This window comes from Stenella coeruleoalba, assembly GCF_951394435.1.
Source record: "Stenella coeruleoalba genome assembly, chromosome: 12".
In the NCBI taxonomy this organism is placed as follows: Eukaryota; Metazoa; Chordata; class Mammalia; order Artiodactyla; family Delphinidae; genus Stenella; species Stenella coeruleoalba.
Genome location: NC_137158.1, coordinates 22,911,327 through 22,927,727, shown reverse-complemented (window position 1 = coordinate 22,927,727; position 16,401 = coordinate 22,911,327). Strand labels below are relative to the sequence as shown.

The window sequence follows — 16,401 nt, the reverse complement described above, 5'->3', positions numbered from 1 at the left end:
TGAAGGTATTTATGGGCCATGCCTGGTATGGGTGTCATCACTTCTCCCCACACTACTTTGGCCAGAATTTAGTCAGATAACCTTATTTAGCTATGAGGGAAGCTGAGAAATACAGTCGATCTGTGAGCCCAAGAAGACAGGAAAACGGATTTAGTTGGTAGCTTGTCTGTCTTTGCCATGTGGATCCTTTAGAGGAAAAAAATGAGGTGTGTGCACATGATTCAGGGGTAACTGTAAGTGGGTGGGGAGAGAAAGAACTGGTGTTCTTAACAATCAACCAATAATCACGTTGTAATCTCCAAAACACTTGTGACCCTCAGGTGTTAAAAATATCAGAGAAGGGCTTCCCTGGTGGCTCAGTGGTTGAGAGTCCGTCTGCCGATGCAGGGGACACGGGTTCGTGCCCCGGTCCGGGAAGATCCCACATGCCACAGAGCGGCTAGGCCCGTGAGCCATGGCCGCTGAGCCTGTGCGTCCAGAGCCTGTGCTCCGCAACGGGAGAGGCCACAACAGTGAGAGGTCCGCGTATGGCAAAAAAAAAAAAAAATCAGAGAAGCATCTCTTAGTATGAACACATGGAAATTATAAAATCTGTAGATGTAGATGAAGGACTTGAGTAAAATGAAACCCAGTGTCATTGCTCCGTTCACCACAGAACAAATTACTGCACTTGTGCCTTGGGATTTGAAACTACCTTCATTTACCACTTCCCAACAGTTTTATGAATATTTATCTTTAGATTTTTATTTTGAAGAAAAATTGAAGAGCAGTGAAGGAAATTGGGAAGATGTATCCCCTAGACTGTCTGGTATGAAGAAAATGGAAACTTAGCTTTTTTAATGGCCTGCATTCTTTATCTATGCCCACCAGGCATAAGTAATGAATATTTTGTCCCATTGATGGGACTTGCTAATGCTTTTTGCCATTTGGCAGCCAGAATGTTAGCCTTAGTATACACACCATAGTTAAGCCTTTTTGTGTTTGTTCTAACCCTTTAATTGGTTGTTTAAATAAGGGAAGAAAATGTACTTATTGAGTTTATAGAAGTCATCAATTTGTTTATCAAAAGATATAGAAAATAGTTTTGTTTTGGAAAATAGGTTTGGACCCCAAGGTATCTTTGGCAGTAGTCATAGTTGAAAACAGAGTAAAGAATAAGGGTGAAATAATACAACAAACATGCATGCATGCACACACACACACGTGCACACACACACACACACACAGAATCAGCAATGCGTTAGGACAAAGGAATATGATCTTTTGGTAGTTCATCTCGACAATACCACATAGAAAATATCTGATTTCCTAATGAACGTGTATTAATGTGTATGTATACATTGCAATAACTGAAAGGAAATCCTAGGCTAGGAATATTTACGCTGGTCTATCTTGAGGACATTTTCTGACCTTTCTTGAGGCTACAAGGATTTTGGAAATATTACATCAGTCACTGGTACAGTGTTACCAAAGAATGTATGATCTTGGATACTGATATAATAAGGGTAAAGCCACCAGTCTATACAATGGTTAAATCAGTAAAGGAGCTCCATTTACTTTGCCTAATGTTTCAAACAAATGCACAGTCTAAGTCATACTTTCTGTTGACTACTTTCTATGGTGCCCTTTAAAAATCGCTAATAAAAAATAAACTCTGCGCATGTACTTTCTACCTCAATTCGGTGCTTACTGTTGCATGAGAGCTGAATAGGATGCCACTTGAGATCAGAAGGATGTAATTTTCAGAAATACGAATTTTAAAATAAAAGAGGGAATGGTTACTATCAAGAAATATATTTAAACTCTTTCTTTAGTGCTAGAAGTGTTAAGTGCATCATTTTACTACTTCATGCTATAAGACTATCAATCAATAGTTATTTACTCCAGGAAATAAATCAGAGAAAGAGAATGGAAAAAGAAACCATCTTCTAGAAAAGTTAGAGCCCCGTATCATTTTAATGTTTATTCAGTAGAAATTTGAAAAATACACATGTTAAACAAATGTCTGCTAAATTCTCTCAGTTGTCTTTCCCCTTGCATGAATTAAATCAACTATTAAATTAACTATTTGGTTTGAAGGTGATAAAAGTTTAGGATATTTTTCAGGAACATTTAGGAAAGGCTTTATTCACACAGTCTTAGTATTTAGCTCTTATACATCCTTTATGGAATGGGAGAAAAAAGGTCAAACCTTCATGTTTAATTTCGAGGTTGACTGTTTACGGTTGCTAGGCCAGGGCAACTTTAGGCCCAAGGACATGGGAAATGAGTAGAATTCAAGTTGTGACACCAGAATAAAAAATGATGTGGATCCATGGAAATCCTGTTCCTGTAGAACATTTGAATTTAATTAAAATGTCAACTCCAGAGCCTCACATCAGACGTGGCCACACACACTGCCACACACATGTCCCACAAGAAGACCTCCCCACATACATACAAAGACACACACGCACACCCTCATGCCACAGGTACCAGGCACACATATACCACACACACACAGAAACAGATACCACAACCATGCAAACACATAAATCACAGACACAGCAGACACACATATATACTTAAGCATACACACCACACACATGCACACGTAGCCATACACACACACTCACACACATATAAGCATCAGATACACACACACATTTCTATACGCAATCACTTGTTAGCCTAAGATAAATAAATGAAATGGACTCAGAAGAATTTTCCATCATTTCATTCCTTTTTCTCCACTGTATGCATTGACAAAAATTTGTAATGGATATTTGGACTTGATATTTCCAGACTCTCCACCCATATTGCATGTCACTTAAAAGCCGTGGTAAAAGCGGAGGCCTGAAATTTTCAGTGCATTTTGTAATGAAACAAAAAATGCAAAGAAACACTGTCCTATTTATACCTTAACCTTTCTGCTTATCTCTCAGGCATATACTATCTCCCATGATATTTCTAGAGTGATTTAGAATTTACATAGTGCTTTCACACAAACAGTTTTATGTAATCCTCACAGTGGGGTATTGAGGTAGGTATGACTGCAGATGAAGAAACTCCCTGAGGTCTCAAGACCTCAGGGAGTTTTAGGGCCTGTCAAAGGGTCATGGCTAGGAAGAAACAGCTCTACTATTCCAAACCAAGTCAAAGGTATTTGCTTTTTCTAAATGACTTCTGTTCATATTTGCCCCCCTCCCTGGGGCTGTGCCATGAATCAATGGATGGCATTTCTACACTTTGAACTGCTTGAAAGATCAATCCCCTTTAATTTCTGCTTTCAGTTGTCACCACAAGTCCTCACTGGCACTACTTGCAGGAAAGCTCAAGTGCATAAACACAGTCATGACATCCTAGTGCCCAATCCCACAGCTGATTCATGGTCATATTGCCCCTCTAGGTTATAGGATGATTGAAGGCCCTCTCTGAGATGCTGATCGTATGCAAGGGCATCACCAGCCTTGGAAATGGTCAGTTGTCTACTCTATCAAAGCAACCAGTAGATGAAAGAAACAGATTTCAGGGCTGCAAAAACATTTTTGCAGGTTATATAACAACTTTTACACTGTTCTCAATAGTGCCTGACACATATTGGTACTTAAAATCATTTGTTGTACACATAATGCACATGAAACTAGATGACACTGCAGAAATAAGAAAATTGATTTCATTCATTTTGCTACTATGGTTTCTCCACAATGGAAGATAAGATCCTTCCTTCCTTCCTTCCTTCCTCCATTCCTTCCTTCTTTCCTTCCTTCCTTCCTTCCTCCTTTCCTTCCTTCTTTCCTTCCTTCCTTCCTTTCTTCCTTTCTTTTGCATTGACTAGCTTATTTACCTATCTTTCAGCAAGGATTTATATGCATGTGTACCTGCATTCTAAAAGTTACAAACATCAGTTCTTCTATGTGTAAATCACACCACAGCCAACCACAAAGGTCAGACCATAGCATGGGTTGTTTGGAAAAGCATTCCTTCCAGAAATGAATGACCATGCAGTAACTGATAGAAGTTCTTGCTTGACATTCACAGGCTTTCTCTCCACTAATTCTTATCATTTATCAAAATGCCAACATGAAAGTCTACTTCTCCACTTACAAATAATGAAGAATTCCCTAGCCATCACCAAATCAAAAATGAAGAAAACCAATTATCTTGCATTCATTTCCTGAGTTTCTCTGTAAACAGTCCTTTCTACTTTGGGAAGTTGGCCTCCCTTTTGCAATGGCTTTATTTAATAATCTCACTGCAGTGAAGTCACCTAAATTATAATCTTAGGCCAGCCAGTGAAATGATGCTGAGAACGTTCATATTTATAGAGTGTACTTAGATCAAGGGATTTCGTTGTCATCTGATTTCTACATCCAAATATTTGTTTGAACTTTAATATTTTGATAATTCATTTAAGGCAACCATGCTCAGTAAACAGAAATAGTGTAATAATAAAAATATAACATAATGTCCTATAGAATGTGTAAATTTTACTATTTGGTTAACACATACATACGACAACAACAACAAAAACCCCAGATGTTCTGTTTGGAATGTTAATTTCAAATGACTCTCATGCACTATTTGCAGCTTCCTAATTGAGAATGTAGAGGTAATAAATGTTCTGAATGATGAATTATAGAAAAATGTTTAAACAATTGTCATAATAGCCATAGGATACTTAAAGTGCAAGAAACAGAAGACTGTGCAATATTTTCTGTAAAATCTGTTTGAATCAGTCTGGAAGGAGAGCAGCTGTCCATGGTACTGATGGCCAGTAACTGACAAGTGTGGAGCTAAGTGGTCAATGAGTTCATGATCAGAGATCAAAATACCACCTGTTCTCAATATGTGCATTTTCCAGAGGTTAAGGATTAGTAATAGACTCAAACCCTGGAGATCTTCATGCTACTTCCCATCGAGCGTTTGAAACAAACTAGCTCCAATATTTCAAAACCAAGACATAGAGAATGAATAGAATTGGTGAGAGCAAAAAGATGTGCATCTTAGATGCCAAAAGCCAACTGAAAAGTTGTATTTCTACATTTTAGTAGTCAGTTACTTCACAGTGAGTACTGTGATTGAAGACGAAAGAGTTTTAGTTTTATTTTACCATTCAGTAACTGTATAATCTTGGGAAATTCATGTATCTCTCTGAATATGTTTCTTTACCTGCAAAATGGGATAATAATGAGTATCTCTTGTGGTTTACTTCTATTGTCTCTCTCTACTAACCAAAATGAAAGCCATCTGAGGTAGGGACTTATCTGTTTTGTTCACTAATCTATCCAAGCAGTTAGACTAGTTTTTCAGAACACTGAAGGTGTTCAATAAATATTTGCTGAATAAATGAATCAGGGAGAAGGAATTTCTTCAGTTTGGAGCTAAAAATGCCCTTGGATGTCTCTAGATGCTAAGGGAGACATATGGTGAAAAGGCAGCTGGATAAGAAACAAATAGGAAAATAAAACTGAAAAAGATGAGAATTTAAGAGAAATGTTAAGATGGATAAAGCAAAATTGGACAAAACTAACTGGTATCTGAGGTGCTACTAAGGAGAGTATATTCTAGGAGATACAGCTCTCTATCCCAGACTATTAATTTTGAGAAGAGGCACTTGTTAAAAAACTGTAATACCTGACACTTATACTCTGCATTACAACAGGCACTTTGAATCATTTGGAACATTTCTATGACTTTGTCAGGGAGTCATGCTTAGGCACCTGGAGTAAAGACTTATTGAGAATTTGTCTTTCAGAGAAAGAAATATTAATCTGGCATTGAAGGTCCTCTTTTAACTTGCTATCCCAAAACCTTATCTTCTGGGATTTCTCAGTGTGATCCTGCCCTCTATTTTGCATGCAGTCCAGGACAGCCATGGCTTATTCTTGCCTCTGCGGTCTATTCATAATACTTTTTGCTACCAAAAAGAATGGTCTTTTTCTTTTCACCTAATCAAATGCTACACATTTTTGAGGTACACTCACATATCAGCAACTCTTATGACTATACTTCTAACTATTCCTCACTTCATTAATGTCCTCTATTAATAAGCTTTTATATCATTTAATGCTCTACTATTCACTTTGTCATTTAAACATAAACTCTTCAACACTATTTCGTTATTTTCCTTTGCCTAAGTGTGCTATTACCATTTGAAGATGAAGATATTTCTTATATTTCTATTATATACTTCAAAATGCCAGGTATATTTCTTTAGTGTATTGTGGGTATCAAATGAATGTCAACTTGAGATAAAGTGATTGCTTGACTCTCTCCTCATGTACACTCACCTAGAAGAATCATGAACTATTAAGTCTTCCTGTACACAGGGGTTATTTCATGTTCTGGTTAGTTGGGGGCTCAGGGTAGGGTACATGAGCAAAAGGCAAGTGGGGGTTTCACTGGTGCATTTGAACATCATAGGTCACGGTTAGGGGAGGCAAGAGGGGAACCTGTCACAGGGGTCAGCCTTATCACACTGGTGCACCTGGTCACCTGGGCGGGTGCTCAGAACCTGCCTGTCGGATGTCAAGGCAGTAGGAACATATGAAGTTGTAAATCTTACACAACCCAGGTGAAGAAACCGAAGTTAAGACATTTGGTCGGGGCCAAATAACTAACAGGTGATGACCCCACAATTTGAACTCAGGCAGGCTGACTTCAAAGTCCTCAACTATTAGGCTAGCCCACCTCCCAAGAGATGATAGTAGAAGCGTAACAGGAAACTTCCTGTGATTGCTGTGCTTTCCAGACAGACTAAGTGGCTCCATCTTATCCACTGTCAGGCAACAGGCCCACTTACACTAAGATGTATCTGAATGAAACACCAATAAAAATGCCAAGAGAGGCCAAAGACATGATGATGAATGGCATTTACTGATTAGAAGTGAGGAGATTTCTCATTCTCTGGCAAAACCTTTCAGAGCAAAATTCACCGTTCCATCAACAAAAAGGATAGGAGCAGATGAAGACAAAGAAATGGGTGGTAAGGAAAAAAAACAACAGGAAATTAAAAGGCAAGAGAGAGGATTTAGGAGAAAATGTGCTAAAGAGTAAAGGCAGTGACCAAAAACAATGGCAGTGAGGGAATGCGATGAATGTGATGAAGACAAAAGGAAAGAAACAGCAGCTAAAACGGGGGCAGTTCTCCAAGACTCCAGCTGTGTCAAGGTCTCCTGAGGGTATCACAGAGCCAAAAGGGGTGAGTTCCTGTCAACAGGACAATAGTAACAGTCCAGCAGGGCAGCCTAGTAGAATTCTGTGATAAATTTAGAAATGTTCAGTGTTTGCACTACCCATTATGTGGCACTACCACAGGTGGTTACTGAACGCTTGAATTGTGGCCAGTGCAAATGAAGAGGTGAAGTTTTAATTTTATTTAAGTTTAATTAATTTAAATATAAATAACCACATGTGGCTAGTGATTGCTGTGTTATTTATGGGCTAGTTATTTGGCCCATAGCAAAGTCCTAGGACTTTCAGGTGACAAAAGAACTCTAGGGACTTCTCTGAAAAGCACATTTTATAACCCCCTTTACTCCTCACTCTTTCTAGAGATGTCAATGCCACAGAAAAATACATGAACATTCAAAGCTTAATCCTGAGTAATCAAAAAAAAGGCTACAATGTATTTCATTTGGTGAAATACACTTGCTAAGTGCTATGAGCTGAATTATGTACCCAACCCCACTCATGTGTTGAAACCCTAATCCCCCAGGATGTCAGAATGTGACTGTTTTGGAGACAGTCTTTAAAGCGGTGATTAAGTTAAATGAGTCTGTTGGGTTGGGCCTTAATCCAAGCTGACTGGTGTCTTTATAAAAAGAGGAGATTAGGACACACAGAAAGACACCAGGGATGTGCTCGCACAGAGAAAAGGCCATGTGAGGACCCAGAGGGAAGGTGGCCATCTGCAAGCCAAAGAGAGAGGCCTCAGAAGAAACCAAGCCTGCTGACACCCTGATCTTGGACTTCTAGCCTCCAAAACTATGAGAAAATAAATTTCTGTTGTTTAAGCCACCCAGTTTTTGGTATTTTGTTATGGCGGCCACAGCAAAATATTACATTTTACATATTACACCAAGGCAGTTAAAAATGAGTGTAATACATTTTTAAAAATTCCATGAGATTTAAGTCAAAACTTTTAGGATCTAAAGGTTTAACCTTTGTTTTTTTATACAATCTTATTTCTTGACCGATCCCTCAAAGCTGAGAACTCACAATGAAAACCAATGCATAAGGCTCAGAATCGTGTAGCGAAACATTCAAAGGAGGAAACAAATTATAAACTACACTTATCCGTTGTTAAGGAGTATTTTATATGCTATTCAATTTAAATTCTAAAAGCTATATTAATGACAGTTAAATGACAGTTAAATGTGACTCTTCCACGCAAGATTGAAGGGAGATTTCTGATTGCTGCTCCCTGGTTTGGTGCTATGAAGGTCAGCATTCTCAAGTAGGGAATTTGAATTAGTGTCGAGGTGTGACAAGAGCTGCATAAATTACCTATTGCAATGGCAAGCTCTTTCAATGATCCCTGCTGGCAGATATGGTGAGTGTGGGGAGGAGAAAAGGAATCTCTCTTTCTCTCTCTCCACTTTTTCTTGTCAACAAAGTATGTTTGTCATGTTTTAGTCCATGCTTTTTTTTGAGATGAATGTTGTCTTCATAAATATTTTATTTTTTGTGATATGCTCCAATTCATCACATGATTGCTAGGCATGGTCTGACCTGTAATAGTACTTTGAAACTTGCAGGTATCAAGGCATTATGACAAGATACGCTGTTCTGCTGAACAGAAGCTCCAGAGGCAGGCCTAAAGCTACACCTTTTAACAGAAATTTTCTATCAGTTGGAATAAATGCTGCATATTTGGCAGCAAATATATAAATTCATTTGTAGAGACTCAGAGATCTTAACAAAAAGCTGTTTCCCCCCTTCTAACACATTAACTGATAATACATCTCCAATTACAGGGATTTTTTTTCAAGAAAAACCTCATTTGGAATCAATGTTAAAACTGGCTCTTCTCCAAGGTGAAATCATGAAGTTAGCAAAATCAGTTTTTCCTGGTCCTCCACGTCTCCAGTGTTACTGTTCACAGTGTGGGATCAGTTCATTTGGGTAGACCCCCGGTGCTTAGAACCTTCAGTTGCTCTTTCTTGCATTAAGATTTATTTATAAGATATTTTATTCCCTCTAGGCTCTAAGGATTTCTAGTTAATGAACAACTCTTGCTAATATATTAATGGGTTAGGTTGGACTTCTAGCTTTCTAGGCATCATCTTTGTTATCACACTCTTCTGCTAACAGTGTTGCAGATTAAATAAGAGATATGGATGGAGATCATCTGACTCCATGGTAGATGCAGGGGGGAGCAATATTCCCTCCCAGATGGAGCTTCTGTTTCCTCTGAAATTTTATTTCTTATAAAGCTTTCTACTCTTCCTACCTTTGTGAAGGCTTTGCTTCAATCAGTAGGTACTTCATTTGGGGAACTGGTCATTGGACATGAAGGCTCCTACTTTGAGGTAGAAAGGGTAACTACACCCATGCTGAAATATGAGCTTTTCAGGCAGTATTTTGTAACTCTGGTCTGTCCTTCAGAACCAGTAGAAATATCCGAACCAAATAGACCCGATCTTAATTTTCAGAATGGGAATCAAAAATGTATTGAATAGTTGGGTCATTCAAAACATCTGTATCAATCAGGGTAGGCTAAGGTATGCTTCCATAATACGCAACCCCAAATCCTAATGACCTAATGACTATAATAAAGCTTATTTGTCTCTTCTGTCTATATTCATCACAGATGGGCTAAGAGCCTCACTTCAGATCTTCCCCTCCCAGGATCTAGGCTGAGAAAGCAGCCATGTATCAAATGTTGTCAACCACCATGCCAGAGGAAAAAGAGAGCTCTGGAAGGTCTCACACCAGCAATTCAACATTTAGCCCAGAAGTGACATATGTTACTTCTGCTCACAACTCACCAGCCAGAATTAATCACAGGGCGCACCCAGCCACAGGGGCCTCAGAAATGCCATTCCCATTTTCTTGTGTCTGAGAGAGAGAAAAGCAACATATTTGGCCAATAGCATGAATGACAACCACAGCACTTGAAAGGACTCTTTTACCTTGAAAATTTATAAGGACAAAACATGAACTAAAATTAACTAGATGTGTATTGTGAAGATGTGTATAAAGAACTGTATTCATGTTATTAAACAGTTAAGTTAGTCACGAACAAATGCATAGTAAATTATAAATAACTCTAACAAATAGCGGCTGGAGAAGCATCTCTTCTCTAGGCCTGGTTTAGATAATCTTGTTTTGTTGTCCTACTTTGGTATTCTGGGCTACTCTATGTCAAACTGTCAGTTTTTATCAGAGTTGATACATTCATTACAAAGTGTTCCCAGTTTTTACCTCCAAATGGAATAACTTTCATTTTTAATGCATAGAAACTTTCGGCCGTAATTATATAGATTTCATTAAGTGAATTTGTGTTGCTATGGTTATTTTCCTTTTCACTTTATACAATAAAAGTCTGTGAGTCATAGGAAATGTAGGGGGTTCCTCAATATGAATATGTTTTGCAGTGTATCCCCCATCTATGAATATCTTCTGCAGAAGAAGTTATAAATACCAGACTGAACCCTACGAAACGGCCACTTTTGAGAGTCAGACAGTTGAACATTGTCAATATTGTATGTTTCAACCTAATGAATACCTCCATGGTTTTGGATTAGAGAAATCTTTTCATGGATGAATATTGCTTTTGGAGTCTTTCCCATTTAGTTATAATCCCTGGTATAAGTCAATAGTGTGGATTTTGAATTCAAATTGTTCTGTCCTTTTGTCAAGATTCTCCTTTTCTTAGTTACAGGGCCTCATGTAGACTCTCTGGCCTTTAGTTGCCTTGTGGCCATAAAAATAATACCAAACTAGAAAAAAATACCAACCTCACGGGGACATTGTGTGGACAGAATGTGACTGTGTGTGTAACACCTGTAGTACTGCCCCTGGCAGCTATCAAATGCTCCCATACAGTAGTTTTATACATTCTTTCTTTTTACTTACAATTACTGCTGACTGCCACACAACCACATTAAAAAATGCCTGTCTCTAATTCTGCCTAGCTAGAGTTTTCCTGATCACCTTTTCCATGTCCTTTGTGTGTGTATGCAAGTGTACTTTCTCCTACCAGAATGGTCCCCTCCATTCAAGGAGAGTAGATGCACAGACATGCCCTCCTAGGCTTCCTCACAGCCTCGACACCACAGTAAGCACCTCTGAGTTCACCCAGAGGAGGGAAGAACCTAGAAGAGGGACTAAGGAGAAATATAGGAACTCTTGCATTTTCACGGTAACACGAGGCTAACCAGGAGAGACTGGGCAAAGACAAATAGAGGTGCAAGGTCACATCAGAATAAAGTGTAGCCTAATTGTCCATGCTCGTGTTTGCATACTCTTCCTTCTGATCCCTCTTTTGAAGGTCCTGAGTCAGGAATGAGCTAAAGGAGTTCCTCAACCCCTCTGTTTCTCTTCCATAAGCCACAACTTGCATAGAATGAGTCCATTAATGAGCAGATGAGAGAACTGGTGTGGATTGCTGATCACCAGGAGTATCTAGTATCTGGCTATCCCTACTCATTCCTCCCTCCCATCACCAAATACACATTTGGTAAGAATCCAGTGTTCTTACAAATAAAGTTCATTCCTATATATATAGGCATGTAACAAACTGAGAAAGAACTCTAAGAGAATTTGAAATTAATATTAATAGTAAGAAAACATTAGCACAATTTGATTTGCTCTACTTTAAAAGCTGACTTGAGACAACGCACAGAGGTGGTGGAATATCCATTCTAATTTTGTCTATCCTAATGATCTTTGTTCAAAATAAAAACTTGTAGCCACATGATTTGAGATAAATAGGATGTAGCCTCAGGACCTATTTTTTTTTTTATTAATTAATTTATTTTTATTTTTGGCTGTGTTGGGTCTTCATTTCTGTGCGAGGGCTTTCTCTAGTTGTGGCGAGTGGGGGCCACCCTTCATCACGGTGCGCGGGCCTCTCACTATCGCGGCCTCTCTTTGTTGCGGAGCACAAACTCCAGACGCGCAGGCTCAGTAGTTGTGGCTCACGGGTGCAGTTGCTCCGCGGCATGTGGGATCCCCCCAGACCAGGGCTCGAACCCATATCCCCTGCATTGGCAGGCAGATTCTCAACCACTGCGCCACCAGGGAAGCCCCAGGACCTATTTTTTTTTAATTAAATTAAATTTATTTAATTTTATACAACAGGTTCTTTTTTTTAATACAGCAGGTTCTTATTAGTTATCTATTTTATACATATCAGTGTATATATGTCAATCCCAATCTCCCAAATTTAAGACATTGTATTTCATATTTAGAACCATATAACACTCAGAGGTGGAATTATTTTTAAATTCCCAAATCTATCAAGATTATTTGCAAATCCTTATATCAATTTATTTTTCAAATAAAATGTCTCAAAGAAGTTATATGTGCTATGTGAATAAGGTCTCAGTCTTTAAAACCCCTCCTGAGATTGGAAAGGGTTTGACCTATAATTCTGCATGTATCTAAGTCATCTTTCTAACTCTGTTAGAAACAGAGTTAACTAAAAGTCAGTAATCTTACAGCCTCTATCATGAATATTTATGAGAATTTTTCAACATTTCATAAACATAGAGTGTCATGGAAAATTAACATTCAATAGAAATTGATCAGTGCTATAGAAGTTGATGATAAAATTTGCTTTACGCATAAGAACCAGCTGTGCCTTTGTACACTCAGAGTCACTAAGATGACTCTCTACTACTACTACCTGGGCTGGGCTTCTTGGCTCTGCACTACCAGTCAGGCTGGGGGCCGTTCCCAGGGGTGTGTAAGCTCCTGTGTAATCAACACTCCATTGTGTTGTGGTGAAGCCTATCCTCCCACCAGGAAGAGGCTAGAGTGGATATAAATCATTGAATGCTAAACCCTAGAAGCCAGTCTTGGGATAGTAACCCTTCCAGCACAGTGAGCTTCATCATAAGAGAGAAGATATCACAAGCTATATCCTTTTTCAGGATTCCTCCACTGAAGCATACTGATGGAGTCAGATGGGTCACGGGATCCTCTCTCCTGCTCATTCAGTAAGAGGCATTGTCTCTCTGCCAGTTTCCCTGTGGGAGCCCAATCAATATTAATTGAATGAATGAATGAACTGACATGAAGTATGGGATGGGAGATGCTGAAAGACTTGCCTTGCAATGGTCATATGGCCCTACTGGCACACAAATAATAGAATTTCTGGAGGGTATTACTTTTCCTAGCTGGTGGCCAAGACAATGGCTTTGCAACTGACGGTGTTCCTCTATGTGAGAAGATGACAGTATGTTCTCTGCCAATGTTTGTTCTGTTTTGGTGTTGAACAGAGCTACAAAATTGGCTCATTCACACTGCATTTTGGGTAGAAAAGTTAAGAGAATGGCAGGAACGTTCTGCCATTTAGTTGTAAACCTTCAAGAACTATCTAAGAATCTGGATTATTAAACAGTGATCTTTTTAGTGACTTGCCTCTATTGTACCTTTCCAAAGCATTCAATTCCATTTTCAAAAGCAACAATTGTACTTATTTTTATATTCATATTTTGTTGTATTGTATATTATTTGTTTTAATTTCTTCATTACAATAATAAGTATAATCAGCATAAATAAATTTGGGAAATGAACATAACTAACTCTTGGTCAATAACAACAGCAGAAACTCAATAGATGAGAACAGATGTGTATAGCATATTAGCGATTAGATGAAATCACTTCAGAGTGCTCAGTCAGTATGTTTTGCAGAGGGAACAAGACGGTGTATCAATCTAGCTAGTCAGTTGAATAGAGGTGGATTAAGACAGTTTCCCCTGTACGGCTGTCCCAGTGTCTACAGGGACTCTCACACCTCTTGTATCCACTTGGTATTCCTTTCTAACTCTTTGGTCACTTTGTACCTCTCTGCCTCTTTATCTACAGAGCCTGGTATATAATAATTGCTAAATAAATAAATAATGGATGTTGGCAACCAACTAATTATAAGCTGTCAATTATGATCCGTGGATACTTGATGGTTCTATGATTTTTCTTCCTCACTATTGCCATATCTGAAGCTCTTTGGATTGTTCAGTGCAGCACTATATTAGGAATGTAATTAAAGTTCATCTGTGACATATGGGTGCACTGCTTTGGTGCTTATAACCCTAGGTGACACGGAACTTTTAAGAATTGGTGGCATTAGAAGTTTCATTTCTCTCGGTTAAATAAGCCAAGTCCTCTAGCTTTTCTTCCTGGGCTTAATTTTCTGTCCTCTCATCGTGCTTCTAAAGGCAAACTGTGATTTAAGTTGTAAAGCCCAGGAATAAATACAACATCTGAAAGAATGCCAGACTAATTCTGAGAATAACTAAAATGACCTCTTTATGCTTATTGACAAGATTGCTCACATATTTCAGTCAGTATTACGTTTGTTTGGTTTTATATGTGTTGCTTCAACTGCCATGTTAAACAAATCTAAGTGACGGTGCATTCAATATGCAACTGTATTTTTTAAATGCATTAAGTGGGGTTAATTCTAACCTGCCTGAGGATGGAAACTTGGTCAAGAGCCCTGACTTTGTACTCATTCTAAAGTAATGGACAGCTTTAGAGTCACCTGAAGTCCCCAAACAATATTAATTCAAAAGTTACAACATCCAGTCTGAGATATTATTTAAATCACTAAACTTAATTTAGCATTAAACTGGAAATATTTTCCCCTTCTTTAGCTTGGAGCTGCCTGAGCCTGGAAACCTGCAATGTAGAGGGAGGGACAGGATGGAATTTTCTCCATTTTTCCACACATTGGGCTTCTTCTTCCCTCATTCTCACTTACTAGCCAATTTGTGACCCTTCTCTGGGGAGAAAGATGAGTGGTGAATAGAAAAGGTCTTACTCACATTGTTACTGTTGTAAGCCTCATGTTCTCTGAGCCTGGCTGATGAGAAAAGCCAGCTCTTTGTGCCAGAAGATGTTTTCATGGTCTCTTCAGAGGTTCCGTGGTCGACCTCTCTGATGGCACTTTTTTATTTTTGCGGCACGCGGGCCTCTCACAGCTGTGGCCTCTCCCGTTGCGGAGCACAGGCTCCGGACGCGCAGGCTCAGCGGCCATGGCTCACGGACCCAGCCGCTCCGCGGCATGTGGGATCCTCCCGGACCGGGGCACGAACCCGTGTCCCCTGCATCGGCAGGTGGACTCTCAACCACTGCGCCACCAGGGAAGCCCTCTCTGATGGCATTTTTTATCACGTGGTAGTTGCAGCTCTTTTCCGGGCTGTCAGTTGCAACTACTCTTTTTTTTGTTTGTTTAATAAATTTATTTATCTATTTTTGGCTGCACTGGGTCTTCGTTGCTGCACGTGGGCTTTTTCTAGTTGCAGCGAGTGGAGGCTACTCTTCGTTGCGATGCCTGGGCTTCTCATTGCAGTGGCTTCTCTTGCTGCAGAGCATGGGCTCTAGGCACATGGGCATCATTAGTTGTGGTGCGTATGCTCAGTAGTTGTGGCTCATGGGTTCTAGAGGCGCAGGCTCAGTAGTTGTGGTGCATGGGCCCAGTTGCTCCATGGCATGTGGGATCTTCCAGGACCAGGGCTCGAACCCGTGACCCCTGCATTGGCAGGTGGATTCTTAACCACTGCACCACTAGGGAAGTCCAGTTCCAACTACTCTTACAGCCCCTAAGAATTCTGAATTCACCTCCAGTTTGTTACTGGGAATATCCCTCTGTGTGGCCCTTTTGGACAGGACATAAGGTGACCCCACATTAATTCTGTCTCCTATATGACTCATATATGATCCACAGGAAACACTCACATATCTGTTGGCTCAGAAAACTCTGGAAGTTCAGGCTGCTCCTGATGCTGACACCGGGATACCTTAACTTTCTCAGGCATTAGTCTTTGTGTATCCCACCTCCACACACATTTCAAAATACTCCAAGTCATTCCATAAGACCCTTTTCCACAAAGCTTGAGATGATGGGGCTAGAACTCACTCCCTCTTGTAGGGAACAGAGTGGCAACAGCTCTTTCAAAGAAATGTCATCACCAAATTTTCTCCCCTTTTCATGTACTTTCTCTATTTATGGCTCTCATTTGGTTGAGGGTTCTGTAAGTCGTAGTAGTTCTTTATAATTTCCTTTGTAAATTCTGCAGATGCGAGTTTGTTTCTCACTCACTCTGGTTTTCTATTGGCACTTGACTCAAAACTGAGACAGAAGGAGTCCCATCCTAACATCCTGTTAAATAACCATTGCTCTACCATTCTCCTGGTTCAGATCAAAGCTGATTAACACCTATAAACAAATGAAGAAATGGAGGC

The 16,401-nt window shown here is 39.4% G+C and overlaps 1 long non-coding RNA gene across 2 annotated transcripts in view; it reads left to right on the top strand.

Moving 5' to 3' along the window:
* The window catches only part of LOC307195132, a 168,694-nt gene extending 158,686 nt beyond the window's left edge, over positions 1 to 10,008 (top strand). For both annotated transcript variants that reach the window (XR_013830722.1, XR_013830723.1), the window contains one exon: positions 9,797 to 10,008. This is a non-coding gene — a long non-coding RNA (uncharacterized lncRNA). The remainder of the gene's footprint in view (positions 1 to 9,796) is intronic.
* Positions 10,009 to 16,401: the final 6,393 nt, after the last annotated feature.